This window comes from Papaver somniferum, chromosome 1 (assembly GCF_003573695.1).
Source record: "Papaver somniferum cultivar HN1 chromosome 1, ASM357369v1, whole genome shotgun sequence".
Taxonomy (NCBI): Eukaryota; Viridiplantae; Streptophyta; class Magnoliopsida; order Ranunculales; family Papaveraceae; genus Papaver; species Papaver somniferum.
The window spans coordinates 81,895,606-81,920,389 of record NC_039358.1 but is presented as its reverse complement, the minus strand read 5'-3'; the positions used below and the strand labels follow the sequence as shown (position 1 = coordinate 81,920,389).

Below are 24,784 nucleotides of genomic sequence, written 5' to 3'. Positions count from 1 at the left end.
TATTTTCGTTACGGCACTGGGATAGCACTGGGATGTTAGCTTCATCGCCTTCAGTGGTTCATTGGCGGGTCTTTGTTCAAAGGTTACCAGGAAAGGGTACCATTTCGTGTCGTCTATACAAAATTCTACCGAGAAGCATACTTTCGAATGTTGGTGATTGTAGTCCTTATTTTGAAAAATTAATCGTCGTTATCACTCTAATATATGATCTCTGAATAAATTTTCGGTAATGTAAAGTTAGAGTTTCTGATTATCTTCTAAGTCGGTCTAGAAGAGAATCATAGAGGATACATATACACATTAGAAGTATGATTTCTATTAGTGAAATGATCTTAGTTTCATTATCAGCCTTTCTGGAGATTTTTAGATTGTATGAACGTAGAGATTACATGTAGATAGCTAAGCACATGACAACTGATCCAAGTTACTTTCTTTCATTGCACTCGTTTGTCACAAAAAATCTAGCTTTCCAGGTCTTCATTTAGCTGACAACATCGAGGTTTTTCTTAGCTTTGTTTTTGGACTAAGGTCTTATGCGTCTGTCTCCGTGTCTCTGTTGTGTTTGCCACCTGTGGTTTAATCTTTGGAATTTTACTTCAGGTCTTTCGACATCTAACCTTGAGTCTTATTTCGCGTTTTAACTGTATTACTCTTCAACTGTCAGTTCTCGGGTAGATGCTATATTTTGTCATCTTTAAAAAGATTTCGACATATGTGTATTCATTGCCATAATCCCAGAGTTTGATCTATTTTTCTTCTTGTATCTGCCAATTCGTGAGCTACTACGATAATATCCGTAATCTTCCTATAAGGGAGAAAAACAACTTGGTATGGGATTATAAACTTGTCCATGACAGTTTTGAGCCTACTAGCAAGGAGCTTGGAAATTATCTTATGGCTCACATTACTCAAATTAATGGGTCCGTAGTATTTCGCCATCCTAGGGGTACTTGTATTAGGTATAAGAGACACAAAGCTGTGACTAATTTGCCTAAGGAGGAAACATGAACCAAAGAAGGCCTTAACCATTTTAATTATATCACTGACCTATTATTTCCGACATATATTGATAAAAGCCTAATGAATACCCATCAGGCACTGGGATAGCCCAAGATTGCGTTTTCTTGGTAGGATATATCAGTCTTCTAATTAAAATTAGGTCATGAGTTATAGCGGTAGTTTTACATTCGTACGGTCATTCAAATTATCTAACTTTTAATTCGAGCGGAAAAGAACCATCAAGTGCTATGATGGTTCTCATGTTGCGTCTGTAACAATAAAACACTTAAGAAAGATGTTAGAAAGATGTAAGAATAAAAGGATTAATTTCTGGAAAGTAAATAGACACTCAATTGGACTGCAAACAGAGGGCAGAGTCACGTGTTCAACACGCCGTCCTTAACACGATATTTGACCAGTACGCCTCAAGAATGAGTGATGCCTATACCCCGTGGTAAAGTTCGTATCCAGGATAAAACTGCTCGTTGCAAGCACTGTTAGCACTACAGTACTTGCCCACTCTTACGACCTCAACAGCAATTGCGCACGGAATGAAAAATAAAGGACCACACAGGGGGAGAAGACGAAAAGAAGAGGATAGTAGCTCTTCTGGACACAAAACGAAATGAGAGAAAGTGATCGCTTTATATAGGGGATAATAGAGAGAGGTCTCATAAACGCGCATTAAAACAATTTCAATTAATTCAGATTTTTTCCAACGGTTTGAAACGTTCATGCGTCATTATGTTTGATATAAAACGTTCATGCAAATTTAAATTTGAAATAAAAACGTTCATGCAAATTTAAGTTTGATATAAAACGTTCATGCAAATTTATGTTGATATAACGTTCATGCATAGACATAAATTCGCCCAAAGATTTATTTTGTTTGAAGTCTTTTAAGTATTAATTCAAAAATTCAAAAGAAGTTTTGCCAAAAAAGATAAGTCTTGACCCACACCCACACCCACACCCGAACCCGAGCCCGGCCCGGCCCGCACGGACGGCAGCGGCGGCGTGCGTGCTTCGGTGCGAAGCACCGCGCGTGTGTGAAAATGTGTGATTGCACCAACTAGCCCATTTCCAAAGTCCTCTCCCTCGCACAAAAGTGCTAATGACCCAAGGGCCACTCTAATATCAAAATTTTCAATACTTATGGAGAGGAATCATCTTTAGTTTTCCCTATGTGGGACTAAAGGTTCATTCACAAATAGTGAAAATGAGCTAGTGTCCTTAGTGACCAATATATCCTAAGTTCCAATCCCACCAAGACCAAAAACCAAACTATTTTATAAACTCATTTTCTCTAACAATCCCCCACATGAATGAAATACCGATAAAAAATCAGAAAACGGAAAGCGAGAAATACCACTTAGGAAAGAGGTGTCCATGAGGTCTTGAACCTTTGCTTAGTGAGAAATTGCCGGAACTACTTGATGGACAGTGAACGCGATGTCTTGAACTACCATCGTTTGGTGTAATCCGCGATAATAACCACGCGTGATATCTCTCTAGGTGCTGTCGAGTTCGTGCCGTTGTGTCCTTTTTGGCCCTGGACAAATCCCGTTTCTCCGAATGCTCTAGAGAATCAGCTCTCTTCTCATAGGAAGCGACCCACTTCCACATTCAGATAGGTGAGTTCTATCAAGAGTGTTTACTGCTACACCCCACTTCAATCTAAAATTGAAACAATAGAACTCATTGAGACTTAATAGAAAGTCATCCTCACATGCAGTCACACTATCACGTCTTCACCATAGGGAAGGGGCAGAGAATGAATTCTCTGATAGTGTTTACCTTGACCCGCCACAAATTAGTTTCTCATTCGAAACATTGATCTTGGGATCTCCAGTCAGCAAGGTTGAGTATCCTTCATGGCAAGTTTATTTAATGAGCCTAAGCCCCATCCCCTTAGCTGCATTACTAACTATCTCCTTGGACAAACCTTTCGTCAAAGGGTCCGCGATATTCTCCTTGGACTTAACCAAATCAATGGAAATAACGCCTTTTGAGATTAGTTGTTTTAGGGTATCGTGTCTTCTTTTTATATGTATAGACTTCCCATTATAGTAGTTGTTTTTAGCTTTAGCTATGGCAGCTTGATTATCACAATGTATAGATATAGCCGGCACAGGCCTATGCCAGAGAGGAATGTCTTTTAAAAAGCATCTTGGCCAATCGGCTTCCTCTCCTGCTTTATCTAGCGCAATAAACTCAGATTCCATAGTGGATCGAGCTATGCAGGTCTGTTTGGAACTCTTCCAAGAAACAGCCCCACATGCTAGAGTGAAAACATATCCACTCGTAGACTTAGACTCCTCTGAGTCTGATATCCAGTTTGCATCACAAAATCCCTCAAGGACGGCAGGATACCTTTCATAATTTAAACAAAAGGTCAACGTGTATTTCAAATACCTCAACACTCTAAAAAGTGCATCCCAGTGTTCCTGCCCTGGATTACAAGTATACCTACTTAACCTACTCACATCATAAGCAATGTCTGGCCTAGTACAGTTCATCAAATACATCATACTTCCTATAACTCGTGAGTATTCAAGTTGTGATACTCCATTACCTCTGTTCTTTTTGAGTTTACAACAAGGATCATACGGAGTATAAGCAGGTTTACAATCAAAATGATTGAATTTTCTAAGCACAGATTCAACATAATGAGATTGACTAAGACTATAACCGTTAGAATTTTTCCTAATTTTCATCCCTAAGATTACATCTGCAGGGCCTAAGTCTTTCATGTCAAAGTTCTCATTCAGCATGTTCTTAGTGGAATTAATTACATCCATGTTTGTACCAAGTATAAGCATATCATCAACATACAAGCATACAATCACACAGGCATCATTTACAAGCTTAGTATATACACACTTGTCAGATTCATTGATTCTAAAACCACTAGAAAACATTACATGATCAAATTTTTCATGCCATTGTTTAGGTTCTTGTTTCAATCCATACAAAGATTTTTTCAGTTTACAAACTTTGTTTTCACAACCTTTCACTACAAAGCCCTCAGGTTGTTCCATGTAAATTTCTTCATCTAATTCACCATGTAGAAAAGATGTCTTTACATCCATTTGATGTATTTCTAGGTTATGAACCGCGGCTATAGCAATTAACATCCTAATGGAAGTAATTCTCGTAACGGGTGAGTAAGTATCAAAGAAATCTACACCTTCCTTTTGTTTGTAGCCTTTGACTACTAACCTAGCCTTGTATTTTTGAATAGTTCCTTCTATTTTACGTTTCCTCCTGAAGATCCATTTACATCCTATGGCCTTACACCCTGGAGGTAAATCTACTATCTCCCATGTATCATTTTCTTTGATGGATTCCATTTCACTAATAGAAGACTCTTTCCACCACGGAGCTTCAGAAGAAGTCATGGATTTTCTATAAGTCTGAGGATCATACTCTGCTAGTGTTATGAAGTCAGGTCCAAAAGAGGTTTTGGTTCTAGCCCTTTTACTCCTCCTAAGATCAAATTCTACTTCATCTTCCTCTAAAGGTAAAGTCTGACTGGTTGAAGGAACATCTATGGGATCAACACCTCTCTTACGAGAGTCAGATTTTAAAGGAAAAACATTTTCAAAAAACACAGCATCCCTAGACTCCATAATAGTATTTACACCAATTTCAGAAACATCAGAATTCACAACCATAAATCTATATGCAGGTGTATGCTCAGGATACCCTATGAAGACACAGTCAACAGTTTTGGATCCTATCTTGGTTGCTTTAGTTTTAGGGATCTGAACCTTAGCCAAACACCCCCACACTTTAAAGTATGCTAAAGAAGGTTGTCTACCTTTCCACAATTCATATGGAGTTTTATCTGATCCTTTAAAAGGTACTCTGTTCAGGATATAGCAGGCTGAGAGGACATCTTCCCCCCACAAGTTCGAAGGTAATCCTGAACTAATTAACATGTCATTCATCATATCCTTAAGGGTGCGGTTCTTACGTTCAGATACTCCATTCGACTGAGGTGAATAAGGAGGGGTAACCTCGTGTATTATGCCATGTTCTACACAGAAATCTCCTATAGGAGTTATGTACTCACCACCACGGTCAAACCTAATGGTTTTAATGGTAGTATTCAATTGGTTTTCAACTTCTAGTTTAAACCTCTTAAATGCTTCTAAGGCATCATCCTTACCTCTAAGCAAATAAATATGACAGTACCTAGTACAATCGTCTATAAAAGTAACAAACCATTTCTTACCGCCTCTAGTTTGAACTGATTTCATGTCAACTAGGTCTGAGTGAATTAATTCTAAGGGTTTAGAATTTCTATGAACATTTTTGCTAAAAGGTTTTCTAGCATACTTTGATTCTACGCATATTTCACATTTGTGTTCCTTTTCCAAACTAAATTTGGGTATGCAGCCTACATTGGCTAGTTTAAGCATTGATTTATAATTTACATGTCCAAGTCTACCATGCCAAACGTTCAAAGACTCACAAACATAAGCAGAAGAATCATTACAGCATAGTTTACATTAAGCTTATACAGACCCTCAGTCTTATAACCCTTCCCCACATAATCCTTACCCTTAGTTACAACACATTTCCCAGATTCTATTACAATTTTAAAACCCTTATCATCTAAAACAACACAAGAAACAAGATTTTTGCAGATGTCCGGAACATGAAGAACTTCATTCAAAGTGAGAGTCTTGCCAGAAGTGAGCTTGAGCCCAACTTTGCCTTTTCCTACAACCGCAGATGCAGATGAGTTACCGATATAGAGTTTCTCTCCTTCCCCTACCTTACTTTAGGAGGTGAACATTTCTTTGTTCCCACAGACATGTTTGGTAGCCCCAGAGTCTACCCACCAGTCTCTCACATTTGTTACCAAATTTACTTCAGACACCGTGCCAGAAAATTCATCTTTGTTGTTTTCAACCAAATTAGCATTATTTTTCTTTTTAAGGTCCTTACGGTTTCTACAGTGAACCGCCATATGGCCAGGATTTCCGCAAGCATAGCAATCACCCTTAATTTTATTAATGCTAGATTTAGGTTTCTGAAACATACCTTTCTTGCCTGGAGGATTCTTGGAGTTGTTTCGGTTCTTATCAGCATTGGAACCTTTGTGTTCAGTCACATGAGCTTTGTAAGACATGTCCCTTGAAGAAGATACATTTTTGTCCTTGGAGCACAACAATTCTTCAACTTGAATTTTCTTACCCAGTTCAACCATAGTAACTTCAGCAGTTTCATGTCTCAGTTTCTTCTTGTACTCGGACCAGGAAGTAGGCAATTTCTCGATAGCAGTAGACACTTGAAAAGTTTCATCAATCACCATACCTTCGACAAGAATTTCATTCATAATTTGCTGGAGTTCAAGGAATTGATCAACCACATATTTTTCATTCACCATTTTATACTCATAAAGCCTAGCTACCAAGAATTTCTTACTTCCGGCAGTTTCATCTTGGTATTTCGCCTCCAAAGCGGCCCATAAATCAAAAGCAGAGAAGTTTTCTTTAGCATTGTAAAAATCATACAAAACATCCTCCAAGCAATTCAGAATATGATTTTTAGACATGTAATTGTTCCTCTTCCATTCTTCTAAAGAAGACTCACGACCAGCATCATTCAGTGATTCATCAAAAGGTTTCAGAACATATGAATCCAACTCATGGTAACTTAGAAAGAATAACATTTTTGACTGTCACCTCTTAAAGTCTTTTCCAGAAAACTTTGCAGGCCTTTCAACATCGTTCTTACCCATTGTTACAGACAGAAAACAGAAATATCGTGTTAAGATTGTTGCGTCTGTAACAATAAAACACTCAAGAAAGATGTTAAAAAGATGTAAGAATAAAAGGATTAATTTCTGGAAAGTAAATAGACACTCAATTGGAATGCAAACAGAGGACAGAGTCACGTGTTCAACACGCTGTCCTTAACACGATATTTGACCGGTACGCCTCAAGAATGAGTGATGCCTATACCCTGTGGTCAAGTTCGTATCCAGGATAAAACTGCCCGTTGCAAACACTGTTAGCACTACAGTACTTGCCCACTCTTACGACCTCAACAACAATTGCGCACGGAATGAAAAATAAAGGACCACACAGGTGGAGAAGACGAAAAGAAGAGGATAGTAGCTCTTCTGGACACAAAACGAAATGAGAGAAAGTGATCGCTTTATATAGGGGAGAATAGAGAGAGGTCTCATAAACGCGCATTAAAACAATTTCAATTAATTCAGATTTTTTCCAACGGTTTGAAACGTTCATGCGTCATTATGTTTGATATAAAACGTTCATGCAAATTTAAATTTGAAATAAAAACGTTCATGCAAATTTAAGTTTGATATAAAACGTTCATGCAAATTTATGTTGATATAACGTTCATGCATAGACATAAAGTCGCCCAAAGATTTATTTTGTTTGAAATCTTTTAAGTATTAATTCAAAAATTCAAAAGAAGTTTTGCCAAATAAGATAATATCAAAATGTGTGATTGCACCAACTAGCCCATTGCCTAAGTCCTCTCCCTCACACAAAAGTGCTAATGACCCAAGGGCCACTCTAATATCAAAATTTTCAATACTTATGGAGAGGTATCATCTTTAGTTTTCCCTATGTGGGACTAAAGGTTCATTCACAAATAGTGAAAATGAGCTAGTGTCCTTAGTGACCAATAGATCCTAAGTTCCAATCCCACCAAGACCAAAAACCAAACTATTTTATAAACTCATTTTCTCTAACATCTCATACTCCTTCCACTGTGGAAGTAGGGGTCTCACTCGTCGTCCTGATCTTTGCTTGAAATAATTTCCAAACAAACACCTATCTGAAGGAGTTTAGATCTAGTCTAGGGACTACTATTTTATCTGTCATGGATTAATAGTAGTTAGTTATCATCTTAGGGGAACCCTCTTGTTTGTTAGTACGGTGGACCTTATTTTTTATATATCTAGTGCCTTTCGTATTTTTTTCACATGTTGTACGTGAACCTTAGCTATATGAGTTGTTACTCTGATAGCTGGATGCTTATATTTTATTGTGATAATCTTATCCTCATCTCTGTGTTTCTCCAACTCTTTTTCTTTTTCTTTACTTTTTCTTCTTCATCTTATTCCTATCAAAACCCTTTTCTTCTAACCTTCTTCTCATCCATTACTGTTAACTGAATGCATTTGTAGTGAATATCACTACACTATCCTGTCAAAAGAAAAAAATCGAGTGGAAATATTTTATCCATCGTGAAAGAAAAGATTACCTACAAAGAAGCTAAATCCAAGAGTTGTTCGTAACAAAGAAGTCGCCCTCACAAATAAAATAATCATTGCATTTACTTTTTCCAAATTACATTAGGCTTCAAATACAAACTAATAACGACACATATTAAACCCTAGAGATTAAATATTCATGAGAAACAAAGAATTCGTTAAAACTGAATAGTGTTCAAGATTACATACATTGTTTTCTTACAAGACTATTTAAGGAAAATCATTGAGATGTAATAACAAAACAATACTCGTGTGAATCACACAGACAAACTATAATAGTCAAGTTAACTGTTGAACAATGTTGACTTGACACACAGACTATGGAGTCATGGACACACTTACCGTGTCTAATAATTCAAGAAATTGCAAATACAATTGGATAACTAGAAATTCTCGTTCAATACATTTTGAAAACCAGAAATTCTCGTGTTTACTATTTTTCATATTTCGATACCTGATAGCTCATAACTTGATTCCGACTGAACTTATAATTTGCTAATATTTCCTGCATGCGGTTTAACAATATTTTATGAGACCAGGAATATGAATATTCATCATATAATCTTTCCAATCAATGTGCTTCGGGTCGAAATCAAACATATATGCCTCTCCAGGTCCGTAGTATGCTTTGCTCCACATTCTCAATTCATTAGAGGCCGAAGTATCAAAACTGCAAGCCACAAATTTCAAAGATTACTTCAACACCAAAAAGCAATATTATGTATTTCCTACTTTAACTCTATGGCCTTCTTCGGCCAACAGAAAATTGCGAAAATTACAATCAAAATAAGAAAAAGATGCCAGTACTAATTTCATGATGAAGTTACTTACGTTCCTTTAAAGAGTACATAAGGTTCAAAAAGTTCAGCCAACCGCTTTGCAAATTGAACTTTTTGCTCCTTCATAAGAAAAAAAAATGTATTAGTCTTTCTTTTTTTTTTGCTCGGTTTAAAATGCATTAGTCTGACTGTGCTTATTGTGAACAAAATTGATGCTTCGAAAAAAAGTGAACAAAATTGATTCTAGAAATGTTAAGACCATCATCGTAGATTAGTTATTTTATTCACTAACCTTCATAGGTCCCGCATAATTGTTATATATGTGCCGCTGGAAGCTAGACATGGTAGGGAAGAAAATGGGCTTAACAGTTTCATCGTTATCTCCATCCTTCCATACTGGATTCTCAAGAAAATAATCATAAGCATATTCTAACAGCTTAACGATCCTTGTCGGCTTTGTATGTGTAGAACTACAAATGTGGTAGATGATATTGTTGTCACCTCGACAGAAAATAAGATTGTTTGCTTTTCCGTGATTCACAATCGCCATTATTATAGAATTTACCAGCATATCTCCAGGGATCTGTTTCATCAAGTCATATTCAGAGTTTCCATTAGCAAATCGATCCTTGGATCTGATCACAAAGTACATAAAATGCCCGAGTATAATTTGATTACGCGTCAAATAGAGCTAACGAGGATTAACTTACAATGTCAAAGAATGACTCGTAATCCCCAAGAAAACAAGGTAACTTCCCTTTTCCAACACTGATCACCATGGGGTCAAGTGCTCTGCAGATTACAGCCAATAAAACGATGCATATCGTTCATTATCAGTTTGAATTAAGTTGGAGGAGAAGTTTTGGATTTTTTGAAACGGTCCGCGAGTTATAACTTCAAAGGTGTCACCATCCTTGCACAAAAAACCCACCAAAACAAAAGTAACACAAAAACCTCATCAAAACAAAATTAATACAAAAACTTCAAATTTAAATGTTGGTTTCATCAAATTTTATTTTGGTTTCATCATAAAATTTGAATTTTTATGATGAAACCAAAATAAAATTTGATGAAACCAATATTTAAATTTGGGGTTTTTGTATCAATTTTTAAAAATTGGGGGTTTTTATATCAATTTTGTTTACGATGAAGTTTTAATGGATCACAACATTTGAGTGGGGTTTTTGTACCACATTTGGTCACCTTGGGTTTTATGACTTGTTTTGTTTTCGAAATAGATAAAAAAAAAAGCACTGACTAAATACAACCTTGGTTTTGAATATTTACAACCCTTGAATGAAAAACAAAATGTTTGTTAACCTTGGTTGTGTGGGTGATAAAACCCACAGTTATGCTTGTGCCTATTAGGCTATTAACGACCGACTTTCTTCAACCTTTCCTCGCTCTTCCATTTTCTTTAATCATCTGAGTATTGATCTTGGACTTTGTTTGGAATAATTTACACCTATTTTTTCACCTTCTTCAAGCTATGAAAACAAATGTCATTCAAAGGATGATAATCAAAACCAATTGAAATCCTAATAAATTACCCTGGGAGATTTTATTTTATATCTGTGTTTGGTGCAATTATTATAAAATTAGGAGTTTTTTTATTATGTTATTTCATATTTAAATAAGTCTTTTCTTTGATCCTATGAGAACCATATTAGATAATTTTAATTTGTCGCCGATGGCGACTGTGAAAGAGATCCGATGGAACAAGTTATAGCATCAACCTTAGATTTCTTTCTAATCACCGACTCAAGACTTTAACCGTCGGCGCATGAGTCCTTGTACATTCAAGTTGTGGTCGTAAGTTCAAAATTATATGAAAACACAAGAATAAGGATGATGAAGATGACGGTGGGTTTTGTACACTTATATTAATTAGGTTGACAGAGAGGGTTGTATTTAGCTTGACGAGCGCAGTATTTAGTTATTGCCAAAACAACATTATTTAGTATTTATTTCTACGGTTTGTAATTCCATCAATATTATCAACCGTATTTGAGTTACGACTTGTAACTCAACATCCATTACCAACCGTAGAACATCCTGTATGTTAGTATTTGGCCAAAGAAAACTTACGGTTGAAAACTAAGATAAAATACCAACCGTAGTTTAGTTACGGTTGATCTCGATACATCAGTTACCAACCATATCGTTGATACGGTTGGTCTCGATTCACTATTTACCAATCGTGTGAGTGGTACGGTTGGTCTCTGTTCATTGGTTACAAACCGTAACTATGCAGGCTCACCATTTTGTTTTTTGTTGTATATATTATTTGTTTTACCCTTAGTAAATCAATCAATTGTAATGCTTGTGTAGGAAGAAAAATAGAGGAGATGACTTAACCCCGATTGATCATACGCCCACCCCTCGCGGTGACAAGCACTTAGGGGTTAATAATAGAGGTATCCACAAGAATGAGAAGAAGATGAAGAATAAGTTTCAAATTAAGTTGAGGGAACAACCTGTGGATGAATATGAAGTTGAGCTAAAAGGAGTGGAACATAATGATCAAGAAGAGGTCGGAGTCGAAACTAACCGTGAAGGCAACGAAAATGAAATTGTGGAGGAAGAAACTAATAATGATGAAGATGAAGAAGAATTTAAAGGAACCGATGATGATGGAGGGGAGGAAGAGGAAGAAAATGATGAAGAGGAGGAAGATGAAGAAAATGATGAAGAAGAGGTCGCCGAAGAAAATGATGAAGAAAAAGAAGATGAAGAAAATGATGAAGAAAAGGAAGAGGAAGAAAATGATGAAGAGGTAGAAAATACCAAGGGAAAAGAGGTAGTTGTAGCTGCACCTCCAAGGCAAAAGAAAGAAAAGAAGCCGAGAAAGGAGCCCGCACCGAAAGGGATGCATATTCCTAAAGGCAAAGATTTGTTGTTTCCACCGAAGAAGAATAAAAGACCTTGGGGCGAGGCCCCAGATAAGTCTTCAATCTTATTTGGTTATACCGGTTCCTGGTCCGCAAAAGTCTGTCAGACAAGGGTATGTATTTTGTTACTTTTCTTAAAACATTCATTATGTTGATACATTTTGTTTGTTTATTTCAGTTCACCATAATATGCTTATATTTTTATATATTTGTTTTCTTAGGACCACGCAAGATGCATTAAATTGCTCAAGCGTCAAAGGGGTAAGCATTGGCCATTAAGTCAAGAATATGCTTCGGTTCGCAATCTAGTGGCTAGTACAGGACTAGGGCCTGGAATTCTTCACCTTCAATCGGAGTATGATAGTGTTGTGGTCTCTGCCTTCAGGGAACGATATTAGCTTGAAACCGATATGATTCATCTTCCATTTGAAGAGATGGCAATAACATCGGACGATGTGAATCAAATTACTGACCTTGAAGTTGAAGGACAATCTGTGTTTGAAGGTTTCGACAACAACATGTCTTGGACTGACCTTTATATCCTTGTTCAAGAAACACTTGGGTGGGAGAAAGATGAAACTGAGATGGAGTTTCAGTTGGCTGGTGGTTATGACCCTACTGAACCACATAAACCAAAAATCATCAAAAAGCTATTGTTGAAGAATATTAGGACCAAGTTTGAAGGAACAGTAGCAAAGGAAAGGGAAGGTAAGGTGATGGATGAAACAACAGTTAGGCGTACAGCCATAGCGTATTTGTTGTATTCTCTTGGGACCGTATTCTTTCCCGATAACTCGGGAAATAGGGTCAATATTCATTACCTAGAACTGTTGAAGAATTTGGAAAACATCAAAAATTATTCGTGGGCCACTGCAACCCTTGCATATTTACTTGACAGCCTAACAAAGGCCTCTAGGGTTGGAGCTACTGAAATTGTCGGGAATGTTGCGCTTCTAATGGTAAGTTTGGTTACATTTTTCTTTATTTGTTATATATTTAGTCATGTGTCAATTTTTTATACTTAATTTATTTTTTAGGCATGGGTTTATGACCACTTTCCGAGCCTGAGACCTCCTACTGAGTTGGAAGAACATGATTATGTCCCTACGGGAAAGAAGTTCCTGGCAGACAACTAAGGAACAAAGAGGATAAGCTCATTCAAATGAGGGAGAAAATAGATGCTTTCACTGTTGAAGATGTTATCTTTGACCCTTATTTGAGGATTGAAAATGGAGTTGATGTTCGTAGGTTCACAGAGACCGCAGGTTACAATGGACCATTGTGTCATCCCACAGGTTACGTTATGACCAATCCTCGTCGAACTCTACGCCAAATTGATCATATTCAACAAAGGGTTGTAAAGGAAAACTTCAAATTATCCAAGGAAGGATCCGAGACAAAAGGCCCCACCATTTTGCTCAACTACATGCCAACTCCAACGGTTGATGCTTGGAAGAACCGCCATGAAGAAAGATACCAACTCGCAGCGGGAGAGGCAATTCCTTGTAACAACACGAAAGAAGCCACTGCTGATTACATGGGTTGGTATTCTCATTTTGGTCATCCATATGTGATCAATAATGATCCGGAGGCCCAACCATATATTCAAGAGGCTATGGCTCAAAGGAAGGCGGTCGACGAGACTAAAGAGAAAAAAGGTTTATTTGGTTTGACTTGGAAGAAGTTATATTTCATGTCGGTACGTAATTTTGTTATCCTCATGACTTTGGATTTTAAGATTAATGATTATTATGAAATAATCTCTTAACACTCTTTTTGATATGTGAATAGAAAGAGCGAGGACAAGCTTTGGCAAATAGCATGACTTCATGCATCCGTCGTAATGGTGTGCTTAAAGCTCGTGAACAAAGGATCTTGCAAGACCAAATAAGGAACATGCAAAATCTAAACATGGAAGAAATGTATGAGGGGTTGGTCACGGACGAAAGAGGCTTAAAGAGGAGTAGAAACTCTCTTGTAGGTGAAGGTAGTAGCCGTCATCAACCTTCATCTAGCAGCGAAGAGACAAATGATGAAGAGGTGGTGCACGGTGTGGGCACTATCCAAAGAGGTGGTCGTGGTTGCGGTAGTCGCGGTGGTCGTCATGATGGTCCTAAAACTCGTGGTAGTTGTCCTAAAACTCGTGGTGGTGGTAGCACCAATAAAAGGGGTCGTGGTGGCCGTCATGCTTAGTCATGGATTTATGTTAGTTGTGTGTGGTTAGTTATGAATTTCGACTTATGGATATTATGACAAACTAATAGTTGTGTGTTAATTATGGATTTTAGATTATGAAATTTAGCATATGGATAATAACTATGAATTTGAAGTTATTCAAGAATGGAGAAGGTGGAAAAGGTCGAATTTTCAATACTTACCTCATTTCAACATCCTTAAAGACTTCTATCGCACTCGTAGACCCGGATATTAGTATCCTTTTAGTTCGCATGAATGAATGAGTTGTAATGTCATTTATATTTGTAATGGTTTGATGGTTGTAGTGTTGGTTTAGTAATAAACATGGTTTAATGGTTTTAAATTACTTATAATTACTTTGTATTTGGTGTCAGGGTCAGTTACGGTTAGTAACTAGATTATCAATACCAACCGTAAGTGAAAATGGCAGTTAAAATTTGTTTCTAAAGCTAGTTACGGTTGGTAACTGTATTATCGGGACCAACCGTAAATGCAAATGGCAGATAAAATTTGTTTCTGGAACTACTTACGGTTGGTGATTGAATCTAGTTACCAACCGTACCTCACTAGTTACCAATCGTAACTTACTCTGAAACCTTGCCAATCATATCACATTTAGTCAAAATACCAAAATACAAAATAGAAAATGTATTTCACCAAGACTTGTAAATATTTAAGCATCCTCTTCATCATCGGTCATAACTATGAATTGCTTCGGCATTGACAACATTATGGCATTCCATAATTCAATCCTTTTCTCAAATCGATTGCACCAAGTCTTGGGGAGTTCACCGTCACAACCAAATTCCCTCCACAATGGAGGTAATGGGCTTCCTTCATGCAATCAGAGGACGATGTAATGATTTCCTTCCACATGCCCCATGACAACAGTTTTTGTTGTTGACAAATCTTCGGGAAACGGGTTTCTTGTTGGTGCAAATGTATGGCTCATGGTCTTGGAGATTAAATGAATGACGCAATTGAATGCGTTGGAGAGTATTTGGCCACATATAGGAATGTGCATCCAATATTCGCTTGTCAAACATATATTGCCGGTTAACCGCCTTTCCATTTTTGCGAAGCTCTCATTTAACACCTCATCAGTTTCGTCTCTTTCAATTCTCATCATCGACATATAGAAGTCGCGGTAACCACGTAGTTCCATTAAGCATTTTTGCCTTACGTAAGTAACTTGGTCACAACCCCACCCTATCGCGTCTTCAAAGGGTCCAAGTTGCTCCACGAAGACGTGGTAACCACAATTCCCATCACCATGAACATCCTCCGTGGCCTTGATATGATCACGAATAAAGTCGAGGAAAAAACGAAGGTAATATTCATAGCGAATGTGATAGTTCCGTCTATATCGGTCGTTCTCATCTCTAGGTGGTGGTTTAGGCACTCCTTTTGTATATATCGTCTCCTTCTCCTTATCACCACTTGACCGATTTTTTTCAACCATCAGACTCTTTCCATTGTTCCTTGCTAATTGTTTAACACCAACTTTACCAACAAGTCTTTTTATTGAACTATCTTGGGAGGAAACCTCGGGACCGACATAGGAACCTTTACCTTTAACTCCATCATTTGTTTTCCCACTTTCTTTGCAACTATTTCCTTTAACAACCACTTCCTTTGAAACCTCGGGACCGACATAGGAACCTTTACCTTTAACTCCATCATTTGTTTTCCCACTTTGTTGTTGTTTAGAGCGAAATACCGGACCTTTTCCTTTAACATGAATTTTGCTTGTTGCACTTTCTTGAGTAGGAATCTCGATACATGTTTGTTGTACATTTCGACGGCTTGGTTCTTCTTTATCCGCTTGACCTCTTTTTCATTTGTTTCTACCTTGAACATCATCTTCTTCCATCTCATCCTCCGCTTCATATTCCTTTCTCAACCATTCATAACCCGAAGGATCTCTTTTCTTTGATTCTTCCGCCAATTCCCTTGCTTTTTTATTTCCTATGTACGTCTTTTTTTTGGTAGGAGGCTTCCCCTTACTCTTCCCCTTTGGTGGTTCCTTGATATCATACCTAAATTGTGGATATACGAAATCTCTCAAGTTACTCAACCATATTTTCCTTTGGCCTTGGATTAGTGTAGCATATTTCTCGGCTAGAGCTTGACCAATCTCGGTATCGGCAAACGTTCCTCCAAATTGTTGATCAAAAATTGTTTCACTGAATGATAGTTGTTTCCAAAAGGGATCAACATCTTGAATCGGGATCACTTTGTCTTGGTATGTGGCTATAACATGCCGACATGGGAGTCCCAAACTTGTCATGTTTGGACAAACACACTCTTCTTCATAATCCCCCAATTCATAATGTTGTACTTCATACATTATCTTATCAATAGCGCGGTGCGAAACTTGATGTGTAATTCCCCTTAGCCACTTATTGTCTAACCATTTGGTGTGTTGTTTACTTCGGCTTTTTTCAAAAGACTCTGTAACTCTATCGTGATCCCGGCGGAAATACGAATCCATGGCTTCGAATAGCGCAACTAACCCACCATTACAACTATGAAGTTTCTTCTTCAGCCGTACTTGTAGCTTGGTTGTCATAGTGCCTATATTGGTTAGTGAACGCTGATACGAACTTCTCTTTGTGCGGATCCAACCAATTATCCAACAAATACTTCACAACACTTGGATAACCTATTTTCCAATGAGCCACTAACATACGAGCTCTATCCTCATATTCATCCACGGTGATAGAATAGGTCAAGGCTCTCCACTCCGTTTTGAAACTTTCCCATTTTAGTTCCGCCAACTTGTCATCCTTCTTAAATTTCTCTTTGCCATCCTTTTGTTGATGTAACGGTAGTTTCTTTATTCTATCCATTTCTCTTTTTTTGGTTGGACGGACAAGGCGCATGCACTTAGTTTCAATACTTTTCCACAAGTGGAACATGCAAAGAAGGTTATGAGCTTCCGGGAAAACCCTCCTTATTGCATTCAACAAAGTTTGTTCCTTGTCGGTAATAATCACCTTTGGAGTATATCCCTCTACGTAGAATAGATTCACTTGGTTTAATGCCCACACATAGCTCTCTTCGAGCTCATCTTTCAAGAAGCAAAAACCAACACTAAAAGGATCATTGGTAGAAGTTTGTCCGACAAAGTTCAACAACGACATCTCAAACTTGTTGGTTTTGTATGTACAATCCATTAGAAGGATTTGATGAGAGCACCGTGCCAACTTCACAAACTCAGGATTATCCAACAAAAGATGTCTTATTTTTCCTTTCTCATCATCATCGTCGAAAACCGAGTAATTATTCGCCTCCCCCAAATGCCTTAATTGTTGCATTTCGTTCCTTTGTTCCCATTTCTTAGCCTTCAATTTTGTTCTTGCGTTGTAGATGTTAGCCAAAGTAGAAGCATTTTGTGGGTTTGTTTCCTTTAAGTGAGCGAGGATATCAACGGGCTTCATACGAATTTGTGTCAGTGAATCTACGATCTTCTCTTCTTCTTCGGTAAGGCGTCCAACATACGAATGTGATAGCAAACCCTCCGGTATAGGGTGGTTATGACTACCGCATACAACTTTCTCCAAAAACCACCTTTTTGTCGCGTTCATTTTAAATTGAAGCTTGAAAGGGCATCAGGTCTTCTTAGTGAACGTAGTTTGTTTCCTCTTTGCCTTTGCTACTTGCATGGTACCCTTTTTTGCATGACTTCTATGTTGTCCACTACACTCGCAAACCATTTGAAAAGCACTTTCACTAGTGGTACCATTACAAACTATGATACACATAATCAACTTGCCTCGTTCTCTAGCCCAATGCTTTGCATCATCTTTTTCCTCCCATGTCTCCTGGTTAAATAGTGAGAGCTAGAATCTTCGGTGAGAAGTTGATTTGCTAAAGGTTGCTCATCCATTAGGGGAGGTACATCCACGATCTGGACAACAATATACCCACATTAGTCTAAACAAGGAAACAAAATGAAAACATATATAAAGCTACGGTTGGACACGACACAGGAAACACCAACCGTAACAGAGATACGGTTGGTAACTACAATCATTTAGAAACCGTAACTTAACTCCGGTTGATAATGGTCCTCCAGTAACAAATCGTAAATAGGGTGAAATGAAAATGAAAACAGAAAAAGAAATATACGGTTGGTAAAAACACAGATAACAAACCGTAATCAAGTTACGGTTGGTCTCGATTTACACATTACCAACCGTAAAGAGTGCAGTAAATACTGCCATGCACATGATGAGTTACGGTTGGTAACCACTGAAGGACATATCCAACCGTACTGGACTTACGGTTCGTCTCGAAAATTTTCTACCAACCGTAACTGGTAATACGATTGGGTTTTTCCCCAAATTGAACCAGTTACGGTTGGTATTGGATACTTAACGAAACGTAACATACAGTTACGGTTGGTGACTAGCTAATTACCAACTGTAAGTTCTTCTGAAATTTTTAAAAATTTGATTTTTTTTTTACGTTCTTTAGAGAATTTTAAGCAACAAAAAGTTATTGGGAACTAGTTTAGAAGTATACCTGGTGATTTTCAGTACTGGGTTCTTCACTTTGTTGGGTAATTTCTTCAATTGGTTGAGATTGACCTTCACTATGGGTTAAAACATCTCTACCATCTAACAAATACTCCATATCAGGATCTCCATCAAGAGGTATGTAGTATTTGTTTTCTTTATCGTATAGAGATTCACCCATCTCAAATTTGCCACTGGAATCACTCATTTTGGTTGAGTGAATCAAAATGTAGTGTTTCACAAATATCACATAAGTTTTCTTTTTCTTTTCCTCTAAACTTTTTTTTTATAACTCTAAAAATCTGATTTTAGAGTTATTATAAGTGAAAATTAATTAGCAACACTAAGCTTGATTATCATCACTAATCTCAATTATTAACAATAAGGGTTAATTGGTCATTTCCATATTTTTTTGATAAGGGGCACTTGAATTACCACCTAATGATCTTTTTTGTCTTATTAGGTTTGCGCCCCTCCAATGGAACCACCCGTCCTTTAACAGGATTGAAAAAAAAAACGTACACAAGAGATTCATACATCTCTGTCATTCAAGTGCAAATAGAATTTTGAAGAGATTTGGTAAAAGGGGGTCTGGGGACTACTCACAACTCCATGATTTTGACGGTGGTGGGTGGTAGAATGGTTTATGGAGGGTGTGAGTTATGTATTTAGTAGGGTAATTTGGTCCGAGTTAGAAAAATAAGTTAAACAGGTCCCGGTTAGCGTCCCGGCTACGATGTGGCTGAGCCACATACATTTTTTATGTGACCCCTCTTTATTTTTTGACACCTATTCAACTAAATGTAAGGTAATGAAACTGTTTTTTTTATTTTATATTACTTTATACGACATGTCATCATTTAAAGAAGGGCCACATACTTGAAGTATGTAATCCGACCAAATCGTAGCCGCACCGCCCGGTTAGTGAGTTGACTACGATTTTCGCTCTCCTCAGGTCGCTTTTCGGTCTCCCTTTAACAATTTTTTTTTCTTCTCTTCATTTTTTTGTGAGAAATGAAAGCCATGGACTACATAGTGATGATCGTAGGTTATGCTTTGACGATGTCTTCTAGGTTTACTTGCATGACATGCTAAGTGATAGAATTGCTTGGGCACAAGGGATCATTATTTAGTTTGTTAGTAACAATTTTTGTTTTTTTAGCAATAACATTGTTCACAGTGAAATACTGTTTGAAATCACAGCTCCGTCACTGTAGCTCGGACAAGTGACATGTACCTGCTCTGACTGTAAGCTTAAACTGAAGTATTTTGTGGTTAGTTGACTTACTTGAATCCTTCTCTCCATCCAGGAAATGGATCTCTGTAAATACTGGTTATAGCCGTAGGCCTTATGATAACAACGGGAAAATTTCTGTCCAAGAGTTGACCAATTATAATTTCCCCTAATGCCTTTGTAAGTGCATATGTATTGGGCCATCCATATAGTTTAGCTCCGTTGACAACACCAGGAAAGCAACAAGATGAATGAGGTCATAATTGCAAACAAGGCTTTTGTGCAGGAAATAATCTCAAACTTGTTTGAAATGTTAAAAACTCTTTAAAGACCTTTCAAGTCCAAGCTCTTTCATTGCAGCAGTTTCTTGTTTCTCTGAGACTTTTTCAGTTTTGAGTTCATCCAATCTCTGTTGGATCAACTTCTTCTCTTCTTCAATTGTGTCCAAAATTGAAGAAGATTCCTTCAATGTTTGACTTAGAGGTTTCTCAAATATAACTCCTGGCGTCTCTCCAGTACTTACAAAAGCTGTTCGATCATCATAATACCATGTCATAGTTCCATATGTGCATGAATAGAAGGTTTTACGTATTAGCAGTTTCTGCGAATATGTACATAATATGATAATTATTTTGAATAGTGTCATAAGAAAAATGCATGTGGTTTGAACAAAATCCGCATGCACACAATTGGATGTAGGGTGTGGGATGAATATATTTTTGTAAGTTACCTGTAGATACATGGAGAAACAACTCTAGGTTCTCACACTTTTCCGCGAAATTTAAAACATGCTTAGCTCCCATTGTGTTCACAGCCAGGGACACATCGTATCTAATAAACAGTATTAAAGAAGAAAACAACAACAAAAAAATAGTCAGGACGATAGAAAACGGTTTGTGTCTACTCCAAAAGAATTTGTTATTGAATACCTATCATTAAAATTTGTAGTCGCAGCAAAATTGGCAACAAGGTGGATTTCTTTATGCATTTTCTTTTCCAAATCAGAGTCTTTTGTTCCCAAGTTTCTAAACTGACATCCCCAAAAATAGGTGTCACCTTTTCGGATATAAAGGAATCGAACGCAAGACCATGTTTTTTCTCAACACTCTAAATAATTCCTTCCCTGTCACCTACAAAACCAAATTAAGCTAACATTACATTCAGTTACTTAATTCCTTTTGGACTTCACTAAGTTAAAGAAAGCCGATGATGATTAATTGAAATCCTGTACGCACATCCTTATTCAGACGCTGAGTAGGGGATGATGCATCAGCAGCTCTTAAAAGAAGATAGAGATGCTTCACATTAGGCTGAACCCTAAGTACCTTCTCCACAAACACTGCATACACGATTTGGTCAAAGCTGAAGGATAAGGATATGATTAAGAAGGTACGTAAAGAGTATCAGGTAAAAAACATATAAGATACACATACTACATGATCGATTATCTAAAAACTGCAGCACTGATTTGTGTTAAATACGTACATTTGGATAGAAACCCGGTAGAACCAGTGATAAGGATGATCTTATTCTCAAGAGATTCAACAATACCAGACAATTCCATTGCTTGCTTTATATAATTTATATTTCGTAGTTAACACAAAATTTCTACCTTTAAAACTTAAAGTGTGCGACTACTTAGTTATAACAAGAATGAGAGAGCCACTCCATGCATATTTATATTTATCATGGATGGCAAGGTTGTATTATTCCTAATTAAAAGCACATGGAGTAATGCCTGAGAATTGACCTAATTTGGAGCAGGGAAATCAGCCACAGGCCCAACTCATGGATAACTCATAATATGAGGCCCTTAATTAAAAGAAGTTTAAATTTAGGCCCCTAGTTATTAAAAGACCTTGATACCCTTATGCTGTCAAACCCATAATTAAATAAAATTTAAATTTAGGCCCAGCATTATTAAAATATGGTCAATCACCTCCGACCAACACAGGCACCACCAACCACCTCCAACCACCACCGCCACCAACCACCTCCGACCACCACCACTAATGTCAAACCACCTCCGACCACCACCGCCACCAACCACCTCCCACCACCACCGCTACCAACCACCTCTGATAACTACTACCACCAACCACCGCCGCCGGTGGCCACCACCACCGACCACCACTGCCACCTCCAAGAACCACCACCACCACCGTCAAAACCACCTCCGATGACCACCACCACCAAACGTCGCCGCCAGCCACCACCACCGACCACCGCCACTAACCACCTCCGAGAACCACCACCACCACCGTCAAACCACCTCGACCACCACCACCACCGACCACCGCCTCCCACCAATAATATATGGATGTGTAATCTGAAGTTACACATGCAACGAGCATGTGTATCCAGAAGTTACACATGGGTATGGCATGAAAGGGTTATTCATGCGTATGAGATGCATATGACATGTGTATCCAGAGGTTAGACATCCATATGGCATGTGTAATGAGAAGTTACACATGCATATCACATGTGTAACCAAAGGTTACACATCCATATGGCATGTGTAATGAGAAGTTACGCATCTAAAATAGATATCAACAAGAAAACATGAAAAAAAAAATACATGTATTACTTTAAGATTTATTTACAATAATTTCTTAGCATGTGTAACTAAAAGTTACACACGCAACTGTCTAGTGTAACTTGGAGTTACATATGCATCTATCTAGTGTAATTCAGATTTACACATGCATCTGACTTGTGTATTCAACGTCAACTCCAATTCCAGCGAGACTAAGGATGTCTCCAACCCTATCCATTTCCATGCTCATGCACGTGAGAGTGATCTTCACGACCCTGTGGAACAAGAATATGTTGAAGGTTAGTCTACGGGTGAAGACTAAAAGGAACAGAAGGTAGAAAAAGTGTGAAAATGTTCAGATGCTTGCCAAAACTACTTGGGCTATCCTTCTTAGCAATATACATAATCCAAAACCTAACATTCTATAATATGGAGACAATGCATCATCATTATACCTTGTTTGATGCATGTAATTTTACTAACACAAAGATTAAAAAAAAATGCTACTCAAGATGAACACACTAACTGAAACAATTGGGTTTCATGGTGCTTAGCAGGTACACGTATAATGGCTTGTGTAAACGGCAGTTACACTTGCATATGGCTTATGTAATCTCCAGTTACACATCCATATACTTGTGTATTCAGAGCATATAAATTATCTTCATCAGCGCCAGAAACAGGGGTATCACATAGAGTTGCTCAACAAATAAGATGAAATGACACTTACATCATATGATGTAACTCAGCTTCAGCTTTCTCCTCCTCATTAAGCATTGAAGTTTAATGATCTGGACTTGACTATGCTCCAGAGTCGCTTTTCTGCAGTAGAAACTGTTAAAACATTAAACATAATAAAAATCATTAAACTGCAGTATCCTCTGCAACCACATGATATGTAATAGTTATATTTTCTCATTTCATGTCACACAAGTTTCGCAGAAACCGACATAACAAACTTCCAAAAGAATGTACTTACACGAAGCTATGGGACTGAATAAAGGATAAAACCATCTAGCAAGTGTAAGAATCATAAACTCCATCTTGCAAGTTTTCTTGAGTAATATATGTGGTTTTACCAGCATGTGTAACTAGCAGTTACACATCCAATTAGTATGTGTTACTAGCAGTTACACATCCATATACCTTGTGTAACTACTAGTTACATCCATATAACTTATGAAATACATTCAACAAGAAAGTGAAATTCTGAGTTCTAACTTTTATACTATCTGGATAAGGCTCAACAATCCTCAGAATAAACTTAATACGAAACCCTTCATAGTTCTTAAAGTATCAAAATCACACACAACCCAATCTCAGCAAGACCACAGACAAAACGAAATAACTAAGCATTACAACACTATGAAAACAACCCATGTAATCTGTAAACACTCAAAGCTACTACCTATCCAACCAACATAAACTCAAACAAGAAAGTTTTTGCTGCTACATCTATTACAACACTATGAAAACACACAAACTATAAGACTTGTTATTTTATGCATAATTCTTGTGTTTCTAGAACAACCAAGATACTGAATAAATTTACTTGTTATTACCGAGCTTCAGACACTTTATAACTCCATAAAACATCACGACTAATATATATCATCTAGGCAGAGCAAAATAGCATAAGACGTGTAATTACATTACATGAAAACCAAAGACTATGAAGAAAATAAATGACCAGTAGCAGCATCAGTAGCTAATAATGCTTACAGAGTACACACAATAGCTTGTGTAAACGGCAGTTACACTTGCATATAGATTGTGTAACCTGAAGTTACACATCCGTATGGCATGTGTGGTAAGAATTTACACATCCATAAGGCATGTGTAATCTGTAATTACACATCCATATGGCTTGTGTACTCAAAGCATATACTACAAGAAAACTAATGTATTACAACATCTCATTTGTGTGGCAAGAACCCATGTTTCATGTTGCAAAAGCGTTTTGCTACATAAAAAACTTTTGCCACGCCGTATGGAAACAACCTGTGTGACAAAAAGTTATTGCCACACCTTAAGTACGGTGCGGCAATAGCTGGTTTTTTTGCCTCACCAAATAGTGAGGCAATAACATGAGACAATTTTTTTTATTATTATTTTTAATTTGTTTATTTTATTTTCTTTTGGAAAATCTCTTGCCACACCAACCAGCGAGGCAATAAAATGAGAGAAAAAGGCATCATTTTTATTTTTTAATTTATTTATTTTCTTTAAAACTGTTTTGCTACACTACTTACTGCTGCTTCAACAACTTGACTTCGGCAAAAACACGTTCACAAATTTAGGGACCACTGTAATCATCATGTAATAATTTATGCACAACAAAATCGATTTCATACATAGA

The 24,784-nt window shown here is 37.4% G+C and overlaps 1 pseudogene; it reads right to left on the bottom strand.

Moving 5' to 3' along the window:
* Positions 1 to 8,779: 8,779 nt before the first annotated feature.
* Positions 8,780 to 21,450, bottom strand: LOC113344538 (annotated as a pseudogene).
* Positions 21,451 to 24,784: the final 3,334 nt, after the last annotated feature.